Source organism: Petaurus breviceps, unplaced genomic scaffold (genome assembly GCF_028583685.1).
Source record: "Petaurus breviceps papuanus isolate PSGF00001 unplaced genomic scaffold, PetGlider_PUasm1.0 190, whole genome shotgun sequence".
Classification (NCBI taxonomy): Eukaryota; Metazoa; Chordata; class Mammalia; order Diprotodontia; family Petauridae; genus Petaurus; species Petaurus breviceps.
Window position 1 is genome coordinate 10019032 of NW_027185810.1, and position 18175 is coordinate 10037206.

An 18175-nucleotide genomic window follows, 5' to 3' on the forward strand; every position below is an offset into this window, starting at 1 on the left:
CAGAAAAGGAAAATGAAAAATGTTGAAGGGCATGTGAAAAAATATGTATACTAATATATTGTTAGTGGGGTTGTGAAGTGGTCAAGCCATTCTGAGAACAATTTTGGAGCCTAAAAAGCTATAAAACTGGAAATGTACTTTGACCCAGAAATATCACTACTAGACTTGTATCCCAGAGATCATAAGAAAAGTAGCTATATATACAGAAATATTTATAGTAGCTCTTTGTTTGTGGTCACAAAGTATTGGAAATTGAGGGGATGTCCATCAACTGGGTAATGACTTAACAAGTTGGTGGTATGTGCTTGTGATAGAGTCTTTTGTGCTTTAAGAAATGATTAAAAGAATGGTTTCAGAAAGACCTAGGAAGACTCACATGAACTGATACAAAGTGCATTGAGTAGAACCAAGAGAACATTGTACATGGTAACAGCAATTTTATAGTGATAATCAACTGTAAAAGATTTAACTACTCTGATTAAGACAATGATCCAAGACAATCCCAAAATATTCATGATGAAAAATGCTGTCCATCTCCAGAGAGAGAACTGATGAACTTTAAGTCCAGATTGAAGAATATTTTTTCACTATTTTTCTTGTTTGTTTTTTTTCCCCCAAAATGGCTAAAATAGAAATGTTTCATATGCTTTCACATATATAATGGTTATCATATTGCTTGTCTTCTCAATGGATGGGAGAGTGTTATTGGCAGGGGAGAATTTGGAATGGAGAATTTTAAAATGAATATTTTTTTAAAACTTTAGGAGAATTTTTACTCAGCTTTCCTCCTTTGCTAAAACTCAGTACTAACTTCAGTATTCCCTTATCTGGTATTTATGACATTGGGAGTTGGCTTGGAAAACTTTATCAATTAACTAGATAAAGGGTTAAAAAAATAAAGAATATAAGTCTTATTATAAGAATAAGAGAATAAATGTCTTATTCTTTTTAAACTTAGAAAATTTATTCTGTTTCTTTATGATAAAATTTTAAGTAAGCAGCAGAACTCCTAAACTATTGTTGGCTTTTAGAAACAACATAAGTTGAGTCTTTCCCACTTTGATTTAGACAAAGAGAAAGCAAAAGGAAAGCAGAAATGTGTGAGGCAGCCTGCAGTTACATTAGTAATAGAAAACATTTTAAAATATTTGAAATAATATAATTGCTTTGCACCAGGAGCACGTACATGAATAAAAGATGTTAGCAGGTGTCCTGCCAGTATGGAATCTCATGCTGTTGTATTTATTGGAAATATGCACACTATCGGCAGATTGAAATTTGCTAAAAGTAATGGAAACAGAAGGTTTAAGTAATCAGCATGCAACAGATTAAAACTAGGTATTAAAATTGCATAACTTTTAAAATAAAAATCTTTCATTTAGCTTATTAATTCATTGTTTAATCTACCAAACTATCCTTTCTGTATTACATTTTTCAGTTACTCTTAAACATGGACTCTCTCTTCCTCTCCCCTGACCTCTCCCATCCTCTGTGACTATCAGGTTGTGGGTATTTTTTTTTAAGATTTCATCACATTGCAATAGATATCTGCCTATTTATATTTGCCTTGTCCATTACATAATATGACAAGTAAACTTTTATGACATATCCTTCTTGAATGTTGGTAATATATACTGACATTAATGTAAACTCTTATGTACTTTAGTAGTTTCTAAATAATAGCCATAATGTTGAACAAATATCTTTGAGGTCCTGTTTTTGCAGTACAGTAGTATTAGGAATATTTGGTTACTGTGTTAAATAAATGAGTAACAGTGAACAACCTAGGACAAGAATACATTATTTTTATTTTACATTTGTCCATACATTGTATACTATGAAAGAATCTTAATTTCATGAGTAAAGGCATGTCTTTCAATTAAATAAACCATTACCTTTTTTCAATACCTGTTTCTGGAACCCCAAATGTCATCATCTGATAGACCAAGTGTATTATGGCAATTAAATTCTTTGTATTTAATTGGGCCTTTCCTCACACTTCCCTCTGATGTCAGATAGAGAGCATTTCCCTAGACTAACAATTTAAACCTTCTCAGCTATGAAGAATCACCCAAGAATATTATCTGTTATATTCCAGATAGTATATATATATTAGGTGCCTTGGCTAAGAAGATAAAAACAAAACTGCCTTCAGGGAGTTTGCATTCTTAGAAAGAAGGAAAGAGTGGATATGTTGATTTAAAGAAATATAATATCCATATATGTATGTATATATGTATTATGTAAGTCTTGATTGATAAATCCAGGTAAAGAACAAAAGGTCTAAGTAGGTAGAAATCAAAGTAATCTAGGAAAATTTGAGGAGACAGCAGAAGTAAGTGTCTAAAGAGAAATTTTGAGAGACAAAGTTCCAAACATAATCCATTTATTAATAAGGCTAACAGTCGTCAATAAATGGAATCAATGGCCTCTCAATGATCAAAAAACCAAAATGGGGACCGACAAGGGTCTTTTATAGTGATTAATAATATGACAGGGCAAAATCTTTAGCAACATAGGTATGTTTTCTAATTGGCTAGAAAGCAAAAACCTCTCACATCAGCTTGCTGTCATGCCTTTTGGACCTCCCCTTCTGAAGAGCAGTTCAAGCAAAGGAGCAAGAACTTGAAGCAGAAGGAGTGGTGATGCTCTCCTTCCCCAAGGCAGGAAACCAAGCTGGAGACTTGATGGAATGGAGGACAGCCAATGAAAATACACCATCAAGAGATAGCAAAGGAGGGGGCCAGATGGCCCAGTGAGTAAGAGCACTGGCCCCAGAGTCAGGATGACATGGGATCGAATCCAGGCTCTGATACTTAGCTTCACACCCAGAAATAACTGGCTGTGTAACCTTGAGCAAGCTACTTAAACCCAATTGCTTAAAAAAAAAAAAAGACATAGCAAGGCCAGTGTCAATGGAGCAAAGAATACCTACAGGGAAGGGAAGTAAGGTGTTAGAAGATTATCACAGTAGAAAGGGGTCAGATCATAAAGGTCTTTGAAAGCCAAACAGAAGATTTTATATTTTAATCTGAAGATAAAACAGTTACTCTAGTTTACTGAATGGGGTAGCATGGCATGATCAGACTTCCATTTTAGGAACATCCCTTTAACAGTTGAGGGGAGGATAGATGGGTGTGGGGAGAGACTTGTAGCTGGGAGACCAAGCAGCAAACTATTGACAGTAGTTCAAGTTTGGGGTGATGGGACCATGTACCAGAGTGATAAAAGGGGTAGGGGAGAGAAGGGGGCATATACATGATATATGAAGAATGTAGAATAGATAGGCCTCGGCAACAAATAGGATGAGAGGAGTTGAAGATGACACCTAGTGTGTGGGCCAAATGACTGCAAAGATGAGGGTGCTCTCAACTATGATGGGAACGTTTTGAAGAAGGGAAGGTTTGGAAAACACCATAAGTTCAGTTTTGCACATGTTGAGTTTAAGATGTCTACAGGAAATCTAGTTTCAAGATGTGCAATAGGCAAATAGCAATGTGATATTTGAGGCCAAGAAAGAAGTTAGGGCTAAATAAATAGATCTGAGAATCATCTGCATCGAGTTAGCAGTTGAATCCATAAGGTCTGATGAGATTGCTAAATGGAATAGTATTGATGAATAATAATAATTAAGGTTGGAGGTTTTTAAAGCTTAAGGTTTTCCAAGTACTTTAGAAATAATATTCAGTTTTGTCCTCACAATCTTGGGAGGTAGTTGCTTTTTTTATCCTCATTTTACAGATGAAAACAAGGCAGAGATTGAGTGACCTGCCCACACTCACGTATCTAGGAAAAAAAGGAGAAGAAAAGAGGACCCAGGTGAGATCCTTGGGACACTTACAATTGGTGAACATGATCTTGGTGAAGATCCAGCAAGGCAGATTGAGAAAGATACATCGAATGAAAACTAGAGAGAAGAGAGTGTTAAAGAAAAGTGATTAACTGTCAGAGGCTGCAAAGAAGTCAAGAAAGTTGAGGACTGAGAAAATATCCTTAGTACTGGCATGGACTCCCTCAACTCAGGACAGTGCTTATATGCCATCTTTTCCATTAAAACTTTATTCTCGGGGCAGCTAGGTGGCACAGTGAATAGAGTGCCGGCCCTAGAGTCAGAAGGACCTGAGTTCAAATCCGGCCTCAGACACTTAACACACAGACAAAAAACCCCAAAAACCAGCCGTGTGACCTTGGGCAAGTCACTTAACCCCAATTGCCTTACCTTCCCCCCTCCAAAAAGCAAAAAAAAAAAAAAAAACCTTTATTCTCCTTAGAAAAGACGAAAGAAACTAAATGCATTAAACTCAGTCTTTTCTTTTAATTCTTTTTAGCTGATATAATTTTGTCCACTTCAAGGAGTGGTTTCAGCCATTCTGTGATCCTCCTCCTTTCCCTTTTATAGTTTGAAAAGCAAATAGCTTTTTTACTGTTCATATAATTCATCACTAATCTTATTTCATTTTAAGCTTCACTATTCCTGACACTTGTTACAGAATCATCCTGCCCTTTTACATTCATTTGTTTATGTCTCTTTGCAGTCATCTGTAAATGCCCATCTCTGTTAGACTGACTTTCCCTGTAGAGCTTTAGGTGGTGGGATCCTACCTCTACTTTCTCTATACTCTTTGAAATGAACCCGTTTAAAGTCTATATTGCATATTAGACAATGCCTGGTTTCATTCTTCATTATCACACTTCTCTAAGATGCCATGGACATATCTCCCTCCAGCCCAGGCTCTCATCATATCTACTTCAATTATTAATGCCTCCTTGTTGGTGAGAATCAGGTTTAAGATAGTACTTTTCCTTATTATTGTTTCATCTTCTCTTTGGAGAATGATACTATTAATCAATCAATCAGTAACATGTATTACCTTTTTCTATACACACTTGGTAGTATATACAAGTATAGCTTTGCTTCTGTCTCTGTTTCCATTGATAGTCACCCAAATGTTCTTCTCTATCACATTTCTCTACTCTTTTCTATATTTCCTCATTAGAGTGTATTTTCCTAATATAGGATCCTATTTCATCTCCTTGCCCATAAAACTCCTTTACCTTCTTGCCCCATTATTCTCTCTCTCTCTCTCTCTCTCTCTCTCTCTCTCTCTCTCTCTCTCTCTCTCTCTCTCTCTCTCTCTCTCTCTCTCTCTCTCATGCTACTGTCTTCTCTTGTCGCCTCCTTTTTCAGCTTAAAGTTCTTTTGATTTGCAAAACTGCAGGCAAATGTATTTTCATTAACCTTCATCTCTGACTAACAACATGCCATTATATATATTATAGTATGATCCAGAAATACAGATGATTCTCACATATCATCTTCGTATTGAGCTTTTTGATTCCCAATTTTTTCTTTATTTCATGCAGTACTGGCATACTCTTTCCTACATTTCTAGTATTTTCACACTTTACTTCTTTCCAAGCAGTTATGATATAAGTATACCGGCTTTCTGGCTGTTCCCCCTTCATGATGCTCCATATCCCATCTCCGTTTCTTTGCTCTGTCTCTCCTGGATGCCTAGAATGTTCTCTTTTCTCTTCTACCTTTAGTTTCCTTGCCTTCCTTCAAGTTAGCTCATATCTCAATTTCCATAGCTGTCTTTCCTCATCCCCCAGCTTCCAGTGCCTTCTCTCAGATTACCTTCCTTTTTCATTATATACATTTTGTTTGTATCTAATTGCCTTTTTTTGTATCCCCAGCATGGATATAGAGTAAATATGTCATAAATGCTTTTTGACTAACTCAGGGGTGGGGAAGCTGGGGCTCAAGGCCACATGTGTGTGGCCTTTTGACTGAATCCAAGCTTTAGAGAACAAATCCCCTTAATAAAAGAATTAAATAAAACTTGAATTCACTCAAAAGGGCTCACTTGAGGACCAAGAAGGCTACATGTCGCCTTGAGATCACAGGTTCCCCTACTCTGGATTAGCTGATTCAGAAGATAGATTATAGTTAGATATTCAGATTTGGAAACCATCAGAAAATTTATGAGAATCAAAACCATAGAAGCAGTTGAGATTACTAAGGGAGACAATGTAGAGAAAGAAGAGAATAGGACCCAGGACAGGGTCTTTTGAGATACACACAGTTAGGAAGTGAGGTATGCTTGATAATTCAGCAAAGGAAGATTAGAAGGAAAAGTTAGGCACGTAGGGGGAAAATCATGAAAAAGTTGTCATAGAAAATAAAAGATTAGAGAGCCATTAGTCAAAGGGGATGGTCAACGTTGATAAAAACTACAAAGACATCATAGAGGACAAGGATTGTAAAATGGATATTCAACTTAATAATTAAGAAATCACCAGAGAACTTTGAGTGCAATAGAATGGTATATTCAGACACCAGATGGCAAAGGGCTGAGAAGTAAGGAAGTTTTGAGGAAATAAAGGCAATGAGTATATAGTTTATTCTTCCTAAGAATTCTTCAATGGTATGGAAAATCATTGAATGTATGAAGATATGATGCTTTACTCTTCCTTTTTCATTTCTTATCTTTTATAGTAACCATTTACCACTTCACAAAGTGAATAGATCTTTTAAATATCACTTGGTATTTCAATTTTGAACATTTCATTGATATTCTTTATCTATTGATGTTATTTTTCTCATATTTTTCATCATTCTTGATCCCATAGAGAAGGTGAATTATCTTTGATAAGAAAAATGCTATAAAAGTATAGCAATTTTTTTTTTCCCTTAAGATACTTAATAGGTGGCCCTGTGGATAGAAAAGGCCTACACAACCTGCCCACTTGCAGCACATCAAAGGATTTTCTCTACATACAAAGAATGTTTTCCTCTACATTTTTCTCTGCCATGACCCTTAGGCCACAGGTTGTACAGGCCTGGAATAGACTGAGCTTCCTGAGTTCAAATCTGACCTCAAACAATTACTAACTGTGTGACCCAGCACAAATCTCTTACCCCTGTTGGCCTCAGTTTCTTCATCTGAAAAATGCCAACCATTCTAGTATGTTTGCCAAGAAAACTCCAAATGGGGTCACAAAGAGTTGGACACTACTGAAACTATTAAATAACAAAATGATTGGGTTTTCTGTTGACCACTTTTCAGTCTTATTATCCCTGAATATTTACTCGCCAAAGGTGTTCCCCACTATCATGAAGTCCAAATAGATGAAGGATTCCTTCGCCCTCTATTCCCAATAACCAAAGAACTGAAGTAGGGCAAAATGGAAAGATTCATAACAAGTGGGGGGAATTATTTTTTTTCTTTTTGGTTGGGGGAGGGGAAAGGCAGGGAAATTGGGGTTAAGTGACTTGCCCAAGGTCACACAGGTAGTAAGTGTTAAGTATTTGAGGCTGAATTTGAACTCAGGTCCTCCTGATTCCAGGGTAGGTGCTCTATTCAGTGCACCACCTAGCCACCTCTGGGGGAATTATTCTAAAGCATGCATACACAAATAGGTGGAGTCTCCTCAAGAAATTCATGCAAGTCTGAGAGCCCTTTGTCTCTCATGCTGGAATCATCCATCACCTTTCTCTGGTTCATTGCCTGTAAGATATAGGTCCAAAATCATGAGCATCTTGCTATGTATGATTCCACTGCAGACTCAGCCACAAATCCCCTTCTCCCTTTCCTTGTTCTGACTACAACTTACTACATCCTTTCTGCCTCCTTCTTTACCCATTGGTGTTCCGCTGTTCCAACCACAACAAATTTATCCTTTGCTCCCGGCAAAGAAGCTCATAGTCAGCTAATTATGCTAATCTGAACTATGCACTATCATGAATATTGGGATTCTTTAAACATCTTCAGATTTTCCAGATGTGCAAGCTTCTGGATGGTATTGTGTTCATTCAGTCAATCCCCAGACTATTACAAGGCCCCAAAAGTTTCAGAAGAAGTTAGCCTACTGATCTCTATAGCAGAAACCAGGTGGATGGAGGGGCGGAATCAAGATGGCAGAGTAGAAGCAGGACCTCCCCGCTGCTCTGGCTTCCATCTTCCCCAATCCAAGTAAAAAGGGGACTCTAAACAAACTTTGGAGCTGCAGAACCCACAAAATGACACAGAGAAGCTAACCTCATGCTGAGGACAGCCCGGCAGACTGGCAGGAATCGGGCAGCGCAGTGCTCTGGGAGCCAAGCCCAGCCCCACACCAAGACTTTAGCCCAAGGGTGGGCCTGACCAGCTGCCAGCCAGAGGGATTCCAGATCAGCAGCAGCTGTGGCTGTTTCCAGATTTATCAACACACAGATGCGAAGGACAAAGTGAGAGGTCAGTGCAGTGTGGACTTTGGGACCCAGTAAGTGGGAGTGCCTGGCTTTTGCTTTCTGGGGGCGAGAAGCTGCTGAGACCAGCGCCATGTGGCAACTTCAGCTCCTGGCCTGCAGAGTATAGGGGGACTAAGTACCAGTCTGAGGGATAATTGCTCTTGCTTTAACCTTCTTGGATTGCAGTCTAGGGTGGAGGTCCTGGGGTGTGTGTCCAGCTTGCCAGAGCACGTGGAGACCTCAGAGAGGGCACCCATCTAATACCTCTGGCAGCTGAGAAAACCCCAGCGTTTGGGACAAAAGCTGCCCTGTCTGGTGGCAGAGTCTTACTGTGGCAAAAAGCCCAGGGGTCAAGTGACTGAGGGGAGACATGGCCAGGCAAAGGAAACAAAGCAGATTCCAACATGAGACTCCTATTTTGGGGACAAAGAGGAGCAAAGAATGGAACAGGAGGAAGACAGTGAAGTCAGAACTCCTGCACCAAAAGCTTCAAAGGAAAATGCAAGCCAGTTACAGGCCATAGAGTACCTTAAGAAGCAGATAAGAAAAGTGGAGGAAAAATTGGGAAGAGAAATGAGAACGATGCAAGAAAATTACCAAATAAGAGTCAACAGCCTGAGGAAAATAACACCTTAAAAAACAGACTAACTCAAATGGCAAAAGAGGCTCAAAAAGGCAATGAGGAGAAGAATGCCTTAAAAAGTGGAATTTGCCAGATGAAAAAAAGAATCCCAAAAGCTCAATGAGGAGAATCATTGCTTCAGAATTAGATTGTAGCAAATGGAAGCTAATGACTTTATGAGAAATCAAGATGCTGTTAAACAGATCCAAACAAATGAAAGAAAAAAGGCAATGTGAAATATCTCATGGGAAAAACCACTGACCTGGAAAATAGATCCAGGAGAAAAATTTTAAAATTAGTGGACTACCTGAAAGCCATGATCCAAGTAAGAACCTAGAAAGCATCCTCCAGGAAGTACTCAAAGAAAACTGCCCTGATGTTTTTTAATCAGAGGGCAAAATAGAGGTTGAAAGAATCCACCGATCACCTCCTGAAAAAGATCCCAAAAAGAAAACTCCTAGGAATATGATAGCCAGGTTCCGGAATTCCCAGATTAAGGAGAGAATATTACAAGCAGCCAGGAAGAAACAATTTGAATATTGTGGAAACACAATCAGGATAACCCAGGATCTGGCAGCTTCTACACTGAGGGATCGAAGGGCTTGGAATATGATATTCCGGAAGTCAAAGGAGCTGGGATTAAAACCAAGAGTCACCTACCCAGTAAAACTGAGTATCATGTTTCAGGGGAAAATATGGTCATTCAGTGGAATAGAGGACTTTCAAGCCTTCTTGCTGAAAAAACCAGAGTTGAATAGAAAATTTGACACTCAGATACAAGAAACAAGAGAAGCATGAGAAGGTAAACAGGGAAAAGATATCATAAGAAACTTATCAAAGTTGAACTATTAACATTCCTATATGGAAAAACAATAATTGTAACTTATAAAACTTTTCTCAGTAGTTGAAGGGAATAGAAACTATGTCTATATATGAGAGTATATGGGCACATGAATACATATGTGACTGTGTGTATATATGTTTACAGGTATACATAGATAGAGGGCACAGGACCATTTTAACAGGAAGGGATGATACTTAAAAGGTGAAGTTAAGAGGTGAGAGAGGAATATAATGAGAGGACATGGGGAGAGACAGAATGGAGTAAACTATCTCATATAGAAGAGGCAAGGGAAAATGGTTACAATGGAGGGGAAGAATAGGAGGGCAAGGGGGAATGGGTCAACCTTGTTCCCATTGAGTTTGGCTTGAGGAGGGAGTGAAGTGCACACTGAATAGGGTATCTCACCCTACAGGAGAGTAGAGGGGTTAGGAGATGTGAGGGGGGATAATTGAAGGGGGTCAGGCTGGGGGGGAGGGAGGTTGGAAGCACCCACTTTTGAAAAGGGATGGGATCGGGGTGGAGAATAGAATCCCAAGTGGGAGGTGGGATGGGAGGGAGGGAGGGAAATATAGCCAGTCTTTTACAATATATCTACTATGTTATTGTTTTGCATTAACCCACATGTACAACCTATACTGAACTGCTTGTCTTCCCAGTAAGGGTGGGTGACAAGGGAGGAAGGAAATGAATCTGGAATTCAAAGTTTTAAAATCAAATATTCAAATATATATAAATATATATATATATACTATTATTAATACTATTTTACATGTAATTGGGAAATAAGATATACAGGCACTGGGGCATAGAGATCCACTGGAAAAGTCGAAAGGGATATGGGAGAGAGCAGATTGGAGGAGGGGATATCCTGTGGGACTGCTATTTTGGGGTAGTGGGTAGGAGGAAAATGGGGAAAATTTGTAACTCAAAATCTGGCGGAAGTGAGTGATGTAAATCAGAAGTTAATAAAGCATTAAAAAAAAAAAAGAAACCAGATGGATGAAGAATCCCTATTGTTCAGAATATGGAATGCATTTCAAGACCAGTTGTAAAGAATTATCCACTGAGTTAATCCATCCGTATTATTGGGAGAGACTCTAGAGGTGAACGGAGAATAAGGCAGTATTTGAATGGAAAGTATGCTAAATATATTTGGAAAATTTTATAGAGAATTTAATAATCCAAAACACCTCCTCAACACAAACACACACACAAAATTTTTTTTAAGACAATGTTCTGTTTGTTTCTTTGTATTGTTGTGAATCTGAGTTGTGACTGACCTGTTAGATAGCATGCAAAAACTGGTGAAATTATAAATCTATTGAAGGGTCATTATTTGACACCAAAGAGATTTAAAATTATATACTATTTGATCAATATGTCTATGGCATACCATAGGAATTTAGGTATTCTCTAAATGACGTTTTCTTACACTAAAATGAATTATCACAGTGTAATTTCCCTCCTTTGAGAATTTTAAAAGCTAAGGAAGCTCATTACCTGAAGGATTTGTAGTTTTCTTTTTTAAACTTTGTTTAGCTGTGTGTCACAATTGCACTGGGCATATCAGTATTTTGGAGTAGAAATAATATCGACTACTGGAAGACATTCCTAAGATTACCTTTTTTGTCTTTTTTTTTCTACAAGTATTTCACAGTGTTGGTTATCTAAGGTTTCAACACAATAACCATCCATAAATTCAGAGGTCCAGTGATTAAGCATACTACTACCTATAGAGTGAGAGGACATGAGAATAAGACATGTATTTTGAAACATTGTCAATGCATGAATTTGTTTTGCTTAACTAGGTATTTATAAGGGTTTTGCTTTGCTTTTCTTCTTTAACTGGAGAGAAGAGAAAGTAGATTTTTAATTTTTAAAAAATCAAACTAAAAAAACAAAAGAATCAAAACATTGCAAGAAGTAATTTTTGTATCCAGTCAGTCATCCTGGAAAAAAGGATTTCACAAGAACAGATGGCAAGATGAACCCATTCTGAGCTTATAGGATGCTTATATGGGTAAAAATAAATGTATCTAAAGTGATGATATATGTGTCACAAGGTGTTATACCTTAATTTGAATGCATTTTTGTTTTCTTGCTTTGTTTTATACAGGAGTGCATTTAAATTCCAAGCCCAATAAAAATTCATTCATTAGGATTAATTGAGGGCAAATTTCTAAGATTTATTGAGAAACAATAATTACAACTTTATCCCAGGAAAAAAAGTCCAATGATGAGGGAGTAGCCCTAAGAATCTGTCAGATATCCATGGCTTCTTTACCATTTGTCTTTGGGAATTCATTCTTCTGGAAATTATTCACTATATTATAATTCCTATTTTTCCTATTTAAGTGGTAGTGTATGCCATTTCATTTTGCTTTCTATGTATTTTTCTTGCTCATCACTCCTCTTGGTCTTTAGTTCATCTGTTTTCACAATTTGTGAAAATGTTTTTTTGAATTTTTGAAATCTAAATCAGTACCATTTGGAGAATGCCAATTCATCTCAGGATTGAATTCACTTTATGCTGTGATCTGAATGGGATATATTGTCATCAAATGGAGCAGTGTTGGAGCTCAGAAGGCATAATGGTTTTTATTAGTTACATTTTACCACCCAATGTCTCTTTATTTACTCTTATGATCATAAATACGTTTTTTTAAACTATTATTTCAACTGTATACTTCCAAGGTTGATGACTATGCATTGATACATGATTTTACATTTTTAAAACCCCTTGTTTTCTTCCTTCTTCACCAAGTATTTTTCCTACAAATTCTGTTCATTCAGTCCCTTCATGTTCTTCTCTTTTAATTTTACTCTTCCTTTTTTTTCTTTCCCCCACTTTCCTATACCTTATTGCTTTATCTCTGTGCATTCCAACCCACCCACTACACAACTAGCAATGTAATTTTCCCAAAACACAGGTCTGATTATGTCAGCCCTTGTTCAGTCAACTCCATTGGTTTCCTATTATCTCTAAAATGAGATATAAAGCCCTCTATTTGGCATCTTCACAACCTGTTCCTTTCCTACTATTCCAGCCTTCTCACACTCTACTCTTCACCCACATACTCCATAGTCCAGAAATATGGGTACTCCTTGCTGTTCCTCACACAGGACACTTCATCTCTAGTCAATGTCAGTCAGAAAGCATTGATTAAGCCTCTGCTAAAGAAAGGCAAAAACAGTTCTTGCTTTCAGAAAAATCACTATCTAATAGGAGAGACAACATGCAAACAACTATGTATAAAGAAGCTCTCTCCAGGATAAATTGGAGATCAATAGAGGGAAAATACTAGCATCAGGAAAATATAGGATTTTAGCAGAAACCTGAAAGAAGTCAGGGAAGCCAAGAGGCAGAGATGAAAAGGGAGAGAATTTTAGGTATGTGGGATAGCCAGTCTCCATGCCTTCTTCTCCTATGCCTCTGTATAGATTTTCCTTCCTTCAACTCTGTATTTATTGTATATGCAACTGTTTACTTATATGTTGTGTCCTTTATTAGGATGTAAGCTCATAGAGAACTGTTTTTGCCTTTCTTTCTGTCCCCAGTTATAGGCATGGGTATGGAGCATGGAACATAGAACATATTGATTAAATGTTTTATTGATTGGTTGATTTATTGACACCAAGAACAGTGCTTAGCCTGTTTGGGGAACTCAAAGCTAGAGTGATTGTATAAAAAAAGCTAGAGTGATTGTTCAAAAAAGCTAGAGTGGTTGTTCAACACTGTGTTACTACTTAAGATTTTTAGTCTTAGGGTAATGATCATTGAACCAGGCCTGATGGCTTCATCCAAATGCCTGGAGTTGATGACTACTTCCCTTCAACTTAAATTAAGAGATATTTATACAAATCATCCTGCTTTGCCCTAGGCATACAAAAAAAACAACAAAATATTTTCTCTGCCCTCAAGGAGGTCGCATTCTATTTGATGGACTCAAATGTACAAATCTACATGAAATAGAAGACAGAGACCATGACTCAGTAAGGGGGAGTTCCAGAAAGTCTTGATATAGGAGCTGTCTCATCTGCTGAGCCTGTAAGGAAGCCTAGGGTTCCAAGGTGAAGAGGTGGAGGGAAAGTACATTCCAAAGAAAGAGACAGTGAGAAAAAGCATGGAGATCCAACATTAAGAATTTTCCTTCCATTTGTCTCCCACTGCCCTTCCCCATTAAATAAGTGAATAAGTAAGACCTTCATTATAAGTGTGCATGGTCCAACAAAACAAATTCCCACATTAGCCAGAGCTGGAAATTTATTCTCTTTGTATTTTAAGTTAATCATTGTAATAACACCAGTGGTAACATCCCCATCCCCATCCACTGAAACAAAAAAGTCCCAGGGAAGCTGAAAACCCATGTATCACCCTGTCAAATTTAGAATAGCACTCAAGTCCCAAAACTCATTTCCCACCACTGGGGGAATTTGAATATCAACTATCCAACAAATCCCTAGGAATCTTCCTTCAATTCCACAAGTTTGAAACATCACTAGACCTTTACTCTCTTCCTCAATTCTTGGTCCTGCTAGATTCAATGAATATGCATTTATTAAGAGCTTGCTGTGTGCCACAAATCCTATAGAAAACCAACAAGCTTTACTGGTTTTAGGAGAATGCACTGTTTTCCTCAGGACCCAAGGTATACCCAGTTCCACCCATGTGCTAGTAGACTTGATATGTTTTCACCGTTTTCCCTGACTTTCCTTCATATTTTCAGCAAGGCCCCTCAATCAAGTTGGTTTGCTTTACTGTCTTTCTGTGTACTCTGTGTTTCTTTACATGGGGTTTTTGTATTCTGAATTTTTTTTCAAAATCTTCATTGATAGACACCCCTTTGGAAGGTAATAAAGTGATGTGTTCCTTCTTCAGTCTTCTGAACTCATGGTTTGCCATTGCACTGATCAAGGTTCTGAAGTCTTTTAGAGTTATGTTTCTCTATAATGTTTTTGTCATTGTATAAGTTGTTTTCCGAATCCTACTTACTTTGATCTACATCTCCCCAGTTTCCTTTCCATTTCATCATTTCTTATGGTACAATAATACTCCATTACATTCATTTATCTTGATTTCTTTAGCCATTCTCCAAAGCAGGACAGTTTCCAATTTTGGCTACTAATTAGAGCTGCTGTAAATATGTTTGTACATATAAGTCCCTTTTCTATTTCTTTTTCTCTTTGGGTTCTAGCATAGTGGTGTAGCTGGGTCAAAGGATATACCCAGTTTGATTATTTTTGGGATCTAGTTACAGTTGCTTTTCAGAATGACTCTACCAATTTTATCGCTCCACCAACAGTCCATTAATGTGCTTATTTTCCCTCCACCCCTTAAATAGTTGCCATTTTACTCTTTTGCCATCTTTACCAATCTGATAAACCCTAAAGATTACTTTAATTTGCATTTTTCTAATTATTACTCATTTAGAGTAATTGATAATATAATTGTTGATAACTTGAATTTCTTCCTTTTAAGACTACCTTTTCATATCTTTTGACCATTTATATACTAGGGAATGACTCTTAGTTTTATAAATTGAAATCAGCTCCTCATTTTTCTTGGATATGAGACCTTTATGAGAGAAACATGCTACAAAATTTTTATCCTATTTGTTTCCATTCTGATTTTATCTGCATTAGATTTACTTATACAAAAACTTTTTAGAATTTATTTATTTATTTTTAGTTTTCAACCTTCATTTCCACAAGATTTTGAGTTCCAAATTTTCTCCCCATCTCTCCCCTACCCCCACCCCAAGAGGGCAAGTATACTGATTACCCCTTCCCCCAGTCTGCCTTCTCTTACACCCCCCCCATTGCTCCCCTTACCTTCTTCTTCCTTACTCTTTTATAGGGCAAGATGGATTTCTGTACCCCATTGCCTGCCTGTATATCCTATTTCCCGGTTGCATGTAAAAACAATTTTTTAACATTTGTTTTTTAAAATTTTGAGTTCCAGATTCTCTCCCTTCTTCCCTCCTCACCCACCCTCACTGGGAAGACAAGCAATTCAATATAGGTTATACATGTGTAGTTGTGCAAAACATTTCCATAATAATCATGTTGTAAAAGACTGACTATATTTCCCTCCATCCTATCCCACCCCCATTTATTCTGTTTTCTCCTTTGACCCTGTCCCTTTTCAAAAGTGTTTGCTTCTGACTACCCCTTCCCCCATCTGCCCTCCCTTCCATCATCCCCCTGTCTTATCCCCTTCCCCCCTACTTTCTTGTAGGGTAAGATATCCAAATGAGTGTGTGTTATTCCCTCCTTAAGCAAAATCCAATGAGAGTAAGGTTGACTCATTCTCTTTCACCGCCCTGCTCTTCCCCTCCATTGTAATAGCTACAAAATCTTTTTAATGTTCTATAATCAAAATTGTTCATTTTATCTTCAGTAAGCCTCTCTATCCCTTGTTTAAATCTAAAAAGTAATTTCTTCCTTGTTCCTTTAAATTGTTTATGATGTGACACTTTATATCTAAGTCGTGTATGAATTTGGAGCTTTTCTTTGTATATGGTATAAGGTGTTAACCTAAATCTAATTTCTTCCAGACTACTGTCCACCTTTCCCAGCAGTTTGTGTTTTTTTTTTGTTTTGTTTTGTTTTGTTTTTTTGCTGGATGAAATGTTATATTATGGGGCTGGTCAGTTGGGGGAGGACTTGAATGGGTCCAGGAGAGGTACATCTGCTTAACAGGACACCTCCATGGTCTGTGGCCTGTCCAGGACATCGGCTGGCTCAAGGGCTCCTGGAGTTCCTTCTGACTGTGTGCTGGTGAGAGACTGGCTGTAGACACTCTCTCCAGAGCCTATGCTCGATGTGGTATGGGTGCGTGATCAGAGAAGCCGTGTCATACTGGCTGCTGGTATATAGCCCATTCCTTGCACAAAGTATTTGAAGGCTTCGGTCAGCTTCCCAGGCTGAACCACTTGAGGTAACCCTCCACAATCTGCCATCTTTAGTAGAGTTGTGTTCATAGGGTCCAGGCGAGCATTGCATTCAATCACAGCTTCAATTGCAGGTGAGCTGTCTCCTACCACCAGTAATGTAGGACACTTCAGAGTTTTTGTTCTGTTGACATTATTGCCCAGTGTGGGCCTCTCAATTTCCAGATCTCTGCGACTATTATATGAACCCAGGAACAGCTGTAGATTTTCTTGATTAATATCCTGAGCAATGTGGAGTCGATATGTTTGGATCAGGTCTAGATTGGCTTGCAACTCTTCCTGTCCAAAGTGATGAGCCAAAATAATGTCTACAATGTTAGTTGTCCAGCCTGAGATCTTGGAGGCTGCCCAGTCAATCCAACCTTTAGCGCAGGGGTCAACATTGATGAGCATAAGGCCTTCCACAAGCTCTGGATGATTGAGAGCAAACCTGCTGAAGATAAACAGCTCCAACTCCAATTCCAGTGATACCTTTCAAGCTTAAATGAGTTAAGACAGCAGGCCGCATTTCAGCCAGTTCATCCATAGTAGGGTACTGGTACCCTGTGGGGAAAGGAGGTGCACCTTCCTGCTGGCCTGGGGCATCCACATGGCATACAGCAAAGTGCTGGGTAATCTCTTGCATATCTTCAAAGTTAAAGAATGCATTAAAACAGGACTTATGGTTTAGGCCAGTGTCATGATAAATGAGAATAACTGGGCTGTTCCCTTTTGGTGAACCTCGCATGGTGATGTACCACACCATGAGCCGTTTCTGTGTCATGCTCCTGACAGTCAAAGTCCTGGAAGTTTCGTGTACCGTTCTTGTCATTCAGAAGTGGTTTGATCTCTGTGAGCTGCAAGTCTTGAAGTTCATCCATGAGGACAGGAGATGGCACAGAGGCCTTCAGGAATCAGTAACACTGAGCCGACGGCACTTGTCAGTGCGGCAGCGGCAACAGCGGCAGCAGAGGCAGCGGCCGCAGCAGTTTCAGTCAAGGAGGTGGGAAAAGGACTTCCCCAGCAGTTTTTGTCTGGTAGTGAGTCCTTACTTCAATGACTGAGGTTCTTGGGTTCATCAAAGACTTTCCTAATCTATTCCAATGATCAACTTCCCTATTTTTGAACCAATATCAAATCATGTTAGTTATTACTACTGGGCAGCATAATTTGATGATATATGATACTGATGGACCGTCTTCTTTCCCTATTTAAGTGTGTGTGTGTGTGTGTGTGTGTGTGTGTGTGTATCTTTGAGATTTTAGGTCTATAAAGTAATTCTTTGGTAGTTGGATTACACTAGTTTCAAATATTGTCATCATTAAATGTTTTTTTTCTCTGATTTTTTGGTGTCCTTATAACTTCAAAAGAGTATTTTATAGTTGGATTGATAGAGTTTCTAGGTATATCTGGGTAGACATACAGAACTCCCAAATATTTTATATCTTCTGTATTTATTTTAGGAATTTCTCTTTCTAGCTCTTCCTATTGGAATTTGTAGCATACAGGAATAGTGAGGATTTATGCAGATTTATTTTATATCA

General features: G+C 38.1%; 1 protein-coding gene and 1 pseudogene across 2 annotated transcripts in view; one reads left to right on the forward strand and one right to left on the reverse strand.

Moving 5' to 3' along the window:
* CDKAL1 (CDK5 regulatory subunit associated protein 1 like 1) overlaps window positions 1-18175 on the forward strand; it is a 704048-nt gene that overhangs the window by 515183 nt on the left and 170690 nt on the right. The window lies entirely within an intron of this gene.
* LOC138164581 (protein NDRG3 pseudogene) lies at window positions 16271-17634 on the reverse strand (annotated as a pseudogene).